This window comes from Protomyctophum parallelum (assembly GCF_964188405.1).
Source record: "Protomyctophum parallelum genome assembly, chromosome: 21".
NCBI lineage: Eukaryota > Metazoa > Chordata > Actinopteri > Myctophiformes > Myctophidae > Protomyctophum > Protomyctophum parallelum.
The window spans coordinates 27,607,790-27,617,946 of record NC_139713.1 but is presented as its reverse complement, the minus strand read 5'-3'; positions in this window follow the sequence as shown (position 1 = coordinate 27,617,946).

Here is a 10,157-nt window from a genome sequence, read left to right as displayed (position 1 = left end):
AAGTGTAGCTCGGTTTCCACTTCATTTTGTGTGGCAGTGGGTGCATAGTCTGTCTTCTCTCGGGATACACGTCTGCCTATGACGGCCTTTCTCGATCGCGAGACTGTGCTCACTGAGTCTGTACCTAGTTAAGATTTTTCTTTGTTTTGGGTTGGTCACGGTGCTCAGGTATTCTGCCACTGTGTATTCTCTGTTTAGGGCCAGATAGCATTCTAGTTTACTCTGCTTTTGTGTTGCTTCTTTCCAATGTGTCAGATAGTTTTCCTTTTGCTGTTTTATAATTTGGTTTAGTCCAATGGGTTTTCTATCTCGTGGCTCTGTTTGTGTTTGTGCCCGGAGTTCCAGGGCCAGCTGGCTGAGGGGGCATCTCTCTAGAGTTTCACTGTGTGTGAGTGCTTTGTTATGGAGTGCATCTAGGACACACACATCCTACTGCTTAAACATGATCATTTACCAGTGCCAGCACTCACACACACACACACACACACACACACACACACACCACACGCACGTGCACGCACACACACACACACACACACACACACACACACACACACACCACACACACGAGGCACGCACGCAGGCACACACACACACACAAACACACACACACAACACACACACACACACACACACACACACACACACACACACACACACACACACACACACACAGAGAGATACACGATCTAATATCTACTGTATAAAATAACACAATGCCATCCAGGCCACATAGACAGAAGACTGGAGGAATTTGAGAAGAGTTTCCTTTCTACAACAAAAACACAGCAAGCACAGAAAACAAAGAGACAGAATAAAGAGTGCAATAAATAACTGTTTTGTGAACAGCTTCACAGTAGCTAAGTTCCATAAATGAAATTAGTTTAGAAAGGTGCTATTTGAGCAGCAGGAGGGAGGGGTCCATGCAGTTTTGCTCTGGTTCGTTCATTTGTTCGGGGAAAGAAGGTCTATTTCCAGTGGCTTTGAGACTGCAAAAGCTAAAGCAATCTAAAAAAGTCTGCAGTTGGGTTGGCTGATGCGTTTGGCTGTCTGCACAACCCTCTGCATTGCTTTGCGGTTGAGGTTGGTGCAGCTGCCATACCACTACCAGGCAGTGATGCTCTCTGTGGTGCATGCCTCTGTAGAAAGCTTTTAGGACTATGGGGCCCATGCCAGCTTTCTTGAGTCTTCTCAGGAAGTAGAGGCGTTGTTGTGCTTTCTTCACCACCCGTTCTGTCTTTACTGCATGCCCAGGTGAGGTCCTCAGTGATGTGCCTCAGTGATTTGAACTCTCTGACCCGTTCCACTGCAGCACCACCAATCTGGATAGGAGAGTATAGACTCTGGGACTGGAGGTCTCCTGTAGTCGAAGATCAGCTCTTTTGTTTTGCCTACGTTGAGAGCCAGGTTGTTCTCCTGGCATGCACCAGGTTCTCCACTTCTCTCCTGTAGGCTGTTTCATCATCATCTGTGATCAAGCCAATATGAATGTGGTGTCGTCTGCAAACTTGATCACTTTGTTGGAGCTGAACAGAGGGTGTACAGGGATTAGAGAAGAGGGCTCAGAGCGTCACTAATGTGACCTGCTTTTGAACGCAATCCCTCACGTGAATCATGATACAACTTGGTCAAGTTCCATGTTCTTTTGTTTGGTTTACAATGAGGTATTATTTCCATGTCCTTGTCATGGTGAATATAAGGGCTAGCTGTTTATGAGGGAAGCAGACAGAGACATCATGCTGCTACTGGTGCTGCTGGTGTCCACCGCTGGACAACTACTGACAGTGGATGCACATAATCTACTGTTCGGAGGATCCATGACCTTCTACCCAAAAGGACAGTTTCCTGCAAATGAAACATTTGAGGTAAAATAATGTATTTTGGCTATTAAAAAAATAGTAGACACAAGCTCATAGCGTAGATCTGCTATTTTTGAAAGAATATTGAAACTGTTTTCCCTGGAACAACATCTTTTGAGATGAGGGGTCCGCAGCCGGATAGGCTACATATCATTTAGGCCGGGGGTCCTTGACATGAGAAGGTTTGAGCATCACTGAAATAGCAACATAGGTTTTTCAGTAAACTGTCAGGATTTAGTAAACATGTTTTAATCGGATATTAATGGGTTCGTTTTTATACATGTACCCATAACCAACCTTTGAGGTGTGCATTGGTCTTCTTCAAATAAATATAATTAATAATAATTAAAAAAGATTCTATACCATACTGTACTAGCTCATCATCTTCTGAGGATAAAAAGCAGAAACCTCACCAATGCTCGTAATGAACTGAACATTGAATCTATTTTTTTTGTATTGTATGACAATGGTATATTTTGCTGTACCACTGAAGATTCAAGTCGTTAATGTTTTATTTGCAGGTGGAATTTCGCATTAAGGTAGCTGCTGAAGCGTGCAACAGTAATTTCAAGGAGAATGACACCATCTGTATCCGTGGAAACTGTGGAAACCAGACCAGTGACGTCGCCACAGTTATTGATATCAGCAAATCAAGGTGTCCAGTGAGCGATGGGATGAGATGCAAATGTCATGTCACCATTATTGTGATTGACAATATTATCGTGATAGTTATCCACTAACTTGTACCCAAGCATCCATATTCTGGGGAGAACCTTCACCAAAAATATCTGATCTACATGCTCACAATGCGTTGTGTAGTGACACATTGTGAGCTTGTAGCTCTGCTTTTTTTGGTGAAGATATTTGGTGTAGACGATATCTACACCATTTAAATATCTGTGATATTACTATATTGTTCATGATTTGTTTTTAATCACGATAAACAATGATAAGTATTATCGTTCCATCCCTAGGTGCCTACAGGAGTTGGTGACTACAAGAGTGTTGGATAGCAACAGACCTTTTGTGATAAGGTGAGGACATTCATATTTTTACAAAGATGGGCGGTCTGTCAAGATCTTTCATATAAATTACCAATCACAGTTACCGGTATACAAATAGTTAACTTCATTTGCTTCTTGTGTAAAAAAGAAGAAAAAAATAGCAGACCTACAAGCTCGTATCGCGCCACTCGGTGGCGCGATATGAGCTTGTAGATCTGCTATTTTTCAATAGCTAAAGCATGACATGATGCTGACACCAAAATGGGTGCCCGTTCAGAATGGGTTAACACTGAAGATAGTAAATTGTAGATCGGGGTAATGCAGTCTATGACATCGCAAAGGTGTAGAGAATCACTGCCTTCATTTAAATAACCTAAAATATATTGGATTATTGTTTTTCATCTTTTGAATGTATTTGGAGTTTTTAATTATTATTAAATATATTTTTTCATCTTTAATGTAAATAGTTTTGAACCAAACCATTCTTTCTGGCACCACTATAACTGGAACCCCGTTCCATTCACGATGACGACACAAGTGGACCTGGGAAACCGCTCGGATACCGGACAAGCTAACACCTCTCCCATCACGACGATCATACATGTCATACGGTAACGACACCACAACTATCATACAGTGGTGGAAAGTAACTAAGTAGGCTACATGTAATCAAGGACTTTACTTTTACTTTACGGGAGTCTATCCAATTTTCAATACTCTTACTTCTAATAAGAATTACTAGTTACTTTACTAATTACTAGTTACTTTGTAGATTTTCATTATTACAAAACATTAACCACATCACTTCATAAACGTTGGCAAATTTGAAATTTGACGATCTACAAGCTCACAATGCGTTGCGACGCATTCTGTTGTTGTATTGTCATGGACATTTACACATTCATTTCTTATCCCCCAGAGATTTTGTGCAGAATGCATATTATTTTGTGTAAAACAGTTTTAAATGTGCTGAAGTAGCTGCCCAAACCACTAACCAAGTAGTTACAGGGGGTGTCCAAACTATTTTCAAAGGGGAATCAGAAAATCTCCTGACATAATGTATCAGTTCGGACAATAACAAAGTCATGCATATGCATTTCATTTAAACATTTTTAATTTAAACTATCATCATCAATATTTAATGGTCTTTTGTCAGGTGTGTGCTGAGAGCAAAACACTAAAATAACTCAGCCTTTTTTCACATTACCAAATGTAACCAGACGTGCAAGGTAAAAAAAAGAAAAGGAGCAAGGAATCCTGACAAATTATACTCTGGGAAATACCAAGGTTAAAAAAAAACTTAAATGTAAAAATGTCCCATACTGTTCATAATACAACTGTTCCTCTCGTGGCAGGATAAACCAAAACTGTCCCGGGACATTGAATTTCACAGTATTCGATCCTGATGGCGACCGGGTTAGATGCAGCTATGACCCTGATTGTGTTATATGCAACCGACCTGAAGGATTCTTCTTGGAACAAGTAAGACTCTGTGTGTGTGTGTGTGTGTGTGTGTGTGTGTGTGTGTGTGTGTGTGTGTGTGTGTGTGTGTGTGTGTGCGTGCGTGCGTGCGTGCGTGCGTGCGTGCGTGCGTGCGTGCGTGCGTGCGTGTGCGTGTGTGAGAACCGGAAGGCTCCCCCAAAACACACTCTCCCCCATTTTCTCCCATACCACTTGCCCCCAGCGGTTCTTGAATTTGTTTTACTGAGGTTAAAGTTACGATTACGTTTAGGGTTAGGCATAGTTTTAGAGAGGTTATAATGTTTAGGTTCAGGCATAGTTTTACTGAGCTTACGTTTAGGAATAATTTATAATAATGGTGGCCGTTCTGAGGTGACCGGATTTTCCTTGCGTGCGTGCGTGCGTGCGCGCGTGCGTGCGTGCGTGGCACTGCGTGCGTGTGTGTGGTGTCACCATTGTTGCTATATATATATATATATATATATATAGAGAGAGAGAGAGAGAGAGAGAGAGAGAGAGAGAGAGAGAGAGGAAGTAGAGCAAGGATAGATAGAGGTATAGAGGAGGTATACAGGGAGAGAGGGAGCATTCTGTGCTCACGCAGTTGCAGAAAAGCCCAGCTGTGATTGGCCACTAGGCGAAAACCCACAAAGCTGGGTTGAAAACGCAGAGGTAAAGTCAGTGACGTATCACGTCAACAAAGCACAGGCGCGAACGGCACTTGCACATACATCACGGTCTATGACTTGGCCAACTGAACCGCACACAAAACTGAGCTCACCTTTGCATTGTGCTCAATGCACACAAAGAAATGTGTCCGTGGAATTCTCTAAAATGTAGTAATAGATAGGAATGAGCCTAGAATGCATATCTGTGTGACCTGTAGACAGTGTAGGTGTTAAACGACGTGCACGACGTCTTTAGCATCCCACCAGACATACAGTAGCTTCACCAATGCGACACTGCTGTCACATTTAGGCCTATAACTTCTCAGCTGTTTAATATAAAAAATCCTTTCTTTTCTCCAGAGTAACTGCCTCATCTCGTATGACCTCACTGGCATCGCCAACCGAACTGACCTTGCATTTGAGCTCAGACTGCAAGACTTTCCCAGAGAACAAATCACTCTTTTCTACAGCGATGGAGGCTCCTCCATAATTCCAACAACAGCCCCATTAAGCAGTGTTCCTCTGAAATTCACTGTTATTGGTTAGACAATTTTTTCAACAATTTAATGTACAATTGAGCATTTCTTTATAACATTGTCATGCTTCATCATTCTGTGTTTTCATTAATTTGACTTTCAGTTGAGCCAGATGCCCCATCGTGTTGCGCTGGTGAATATATTCCACTGATCTTGTCTCCGACTCCACTCAACGGAGCTCATCTCCCTGCCTCTGTCGGCATCCCACTTGAGATCCCAGTCAGAGCTCTGTCGCGCCGCAGCAGGTCAGGAAACGTCACATGTGGCGTCTCCATGGGAGACGTACAAAGCGTTGCTGTCGGGCAGAAACCACTTACCTACCTCCATAATTTGCCCTACTTGAGCATGCTACAGCGTCACACAAAAGCATCAAAAGTAGCAGATCCACAAGCTCAAAACAGGGCGCGAAGCGACGTGTTTTGAGCTTGTAGATCTGCTGTTGCTATTTTTTTTATTTGAATCCTGAAAGGTAACAGGTTTGGACAATGAGGTTTCCATGCACCGACAGACTATTTCACAGCCTCATTGCAATAGTGAAAATATCAGCTATACAACAAGCTCTACAACGCTTCATGCATGTAGTGCATTGTTAAATTGTATAGGTGCGGCTAATTGACAATATTTCTTAAAAGCTTTCTTTCTATAGATTAATTTCAGATTTCTTTTTTTAAGTTTTATTTATTTATTTTTGTTTTGTATGTTTGTTCATCTTGTAGGTTCCTTAATCTTCAGATCAGTGGACCATCAAGAATTACAAAGAGCAGGATCGGCAATCAAGAGTTCATCATTACATGGACACCGACTGCCAATGAAGAGAATGAACAGTTCCCTATTTGCTTTGTTGTTGAAAGTGATATAGACACGAGGTCAGTCCGCCCCCAGGTTGGCAGAGGAAGTGTAGCGCCCAGGATTACATTAGATAATTGGCACTGGGTGAAAAGAAAAACTGGGTTACAAAATCGTGGGATAAAAATTTAAAAAGAAGAATGTGAAATAGTGAATAGGTATTTACTTAAAGGAGTAGTTTTTATTTATTTCAATTACACAACCCATGAAGACTTGAATACATGGAGATTTTATTCTTTATTTATATTTTCCTAGGCCAACACTTCTCCAGTAGGAGATTCAATGGCGACTCTTTGAGTCCGCCAGTTCTGGGTTAGGGGGGGGGGGGGATAAATTAATTCAAGGATTCATGGAGTGTGTATTGGTAGAAAATAATATTTTTTTGGCGTGAACGTTACTCCTTTAAAACTACTCATAATTGAATTCATTAACTTGTTTAATATCCGTACCCAGTTAATGTTGTCTACTTCATTCCATTTCAGGACATATCAGTCAAAGCTGAGATGTGTTATCGTCGATGTTAGAGGTAAGTAAGCTGATTACATTTGATCTCCATCGACTCCTCTAAAGGAGCAGTTCACACAAGGAATGACTTTATTTCTATCGTTTATACGTATGGGCTTTGATTCTGCCTATATTCACAAGAAACCATTCATTCATTCTAGATGCGGGCGGATTCTGCCGATGCTTTTGAATGGGAACAGAACATTTTGTTTCCATTCGAGGATTTCCGCCAAAATGTTCCCATTGAAAATAATTAGCATAATCCGCCCACATAGACAGGATGAAAGTTAATTGTGAAGGAATGTTTCACAAACTAAAACTCTCCACGAGTCAGACACAATAGAAACAAAGTAAATACTCCTTTAAACCAAAAACACCAGGAAAGCATTTTACATTTTAGTATTAAAAAATAGCAAGCTCATACATATGCTATAATGTTTAAACAAGTTTGAAAGATCTTGTAAATTTTGAATTACGAAAGAAGTGTGAGAAATATACTGATCCAGAAGGCATTTTGTAGAATCGGCCTCGTCTTTGGGTTTTCAGTATCTAACTGTCAGTGTCACTCTCCCACCCCGTCCCATCTGAACCTAATAGCTTTCACCATGCCCACCATTACTGTGCCCGGGGGCACCACCACAGCCGCCAGTGCCACCACTACAGTTGACACTACCTTCTGTAGAGGGAAGCCTAGTGGCCTCTTTGTGAATCCCGCGGACCCCAACTCCTTCTTTCAATGCCATTTTGGGATAACCTACCTGCAAAGATGTCCCGCTGGCCTTGTTTACTCCAAAGTGTGCACATGCTGTGACTTTCCTCCCTTGGTCACGCCCAGCAGCAGGTTCTGCGAAGGGAAGGCCGACGGCCTCTTTGAAAACGAGCGAGACAGCAACTTCTTCCATCACTGCTCCAATGGGATAACCATCACCAAGCAATGTCCCGGTAACCTTGTGTACGGCGACGGTTGTGTAGGCTGCGAGAAGCCATATTAAAAATGACCACTGTCACGTAATTGGTCCTCGCTGATGCTCGTTATGAGATGGCACCATTTCTGTGGGGTTCCGGGACCCCCAAGAATCCCCATTGATTATGTCATTGGTAGGCAGGTGTCTGAACTGTCTATCCATATCCCTCCTATGAGACGCAGAGGAAATGGTGCCGTCTTATAATGAATATTATACACAAACAAAAATAAGTAACCTGGGTCAGGAGAATTTGTAATGATTTCTAACTTCTTTGTGTTGTCTCATTCTCAAGATGTGTAAGGCTATTTTTGAGTGGTGCAACCACTCCAAGGAACAGTAATGTCCACGTCCGCCTGTTAACCCACCCATGCACCTATGTGACTGTGAGCACGAGTATGACTATTAGTACCAGTAGGGGCGCTGTTGTCAGAAACAGAGAGAGAGACAGTGCAGCACTGTTGCCTGCTAATGAGAGAGAAAGGGGGGGAGTTGCACCACTCAGTTTTTAATTAATGTTAAATCTTTGTAGAGACCTCACATCTGACCTCACATCTGACAATTATGTAATAAATGTAATGAATAGGCAGAAAAAAGTCTACAGAGCACAGGCTTGCATTTGGCTTTAAGCTAGTTAAATAAAATTGTTTCAATGTAACATTTTTGTATGTGAGGTTGTGTTATTATGGTCCAAAGGTCCACTATGATAGGCGACACGCACGCACGCACACACTTTTTTGACACACAATTTTTAGACACTTCTCAGGACCCATATCTATCCCTGCTGGGGATAGGTTCAAATCCTGTCTCTCCTTCTCACTTGTTTGTCAGTCTCTAAGATTTCACACAACCCGGGGTGGTAATTCAACTCTGAGAGTGTGAAAACGTACTCAGCCTCATGGGTCCAATCTGGAGCCTTTCTGTCCGTAAGTAAGTGTACAAACAGTTCCTCACGGCAGTGGTTCTCAGCCTATGATGTGTTTTGGGGGGTCCCCATGGATGACAGTAAAGGGACCATTTAAACATGTACTAAAAGTAATCAACACTCTATATGCCTACTATAAACTGGTCAAACAATGGCCAAATTGTCAACTAATATAAGAAAGAGGCAAAGATTGTTGCGAGGCCTTGTGAGCTTGTAGATTGGCTATTTTCAAAACATTTATCTGTGGAACCGAGTAAAACAAAATGCAATGCCTCAACTCCAATTCCAAGTGCTTATCATCAGGGTGGGGTGTCCCCACTCCCCAGTTCAAATATTTTGGGGGGTCAGCTAGGGCCTGAAAAGGTGGAGAACCACTGCCTTACAGTTATTCATTGTGCTCTTCCTACAGACGGACAAATATTCACTCACGTCACTCACTGTCACTCACTGAGAGAAAGAAAGTAATTTGGATAAATGTATGTTTTTTATCCACTTGCTTTATTGTAGCATAAAATCCTCAGCGTTAATTTGATCCATTTGCATGTGTCTGAGGAGCATTCCACAAATGTAACTGAATGGACCGGTAAGGGTGACATTATGGTCACATTTTACACTCTTCAGATTCAAATGAAGCTGTGCGGGTCAGTCAGTGTAACAGGAGAGGTTAATATGTGTTTACACAGCTGAGCCCTGTGATGACAGTACACTATAAAACACTCAGAGTTTATTTAACCTTGGGAGTGTACAAATGGATGCATAAAAACTGCATGGGGATTTTACAGTGTACTGTCAATGAGCATCTCCAGTTGCGTGCACGTCATTACAGTAAGTGAGTATGATTTTGTTTATGGTCATCCATTAAGAAGGTATCTATTCAACAAGACTGGCCTTTTGACCTGTCTCTCCTGTGTGACTCTCATTAATTGTATAAGAAACAATTACCTTTCCTACCTAAGTGGTACACAGAATAGAGAGGAGAAAATGTAGGCAGCCTTCTGGAAAGGTTGCTGGTTCAACCCTCAGCTCACTCACATGTCCCTCCCATGATTTGCATGTTTTTTGAGTGGTGCAACCACTCCTATAGACAGCTATGTGTGTCCCTGTCAGGGACTCCCTGGCTGCCTTTGTCCCTGGCTGCCTGTGTCGCATGGGTCTGAGCATGGAAATAGCATATTTTTACCACCAAGTGTCACTGTTGCGCAGCCTAACACATCACCAAGTCTCACTGTTGTGCAGCCTAACACACACACACACACACACACACACACACACACACACACACACACACACACACACACACACACACACACACACTTAGTCTGGGTGACTAAGTCAATGAAAATGTCTAAAATTTGCATCAGATGTGATATAAACAGAACAAAACTGACATGA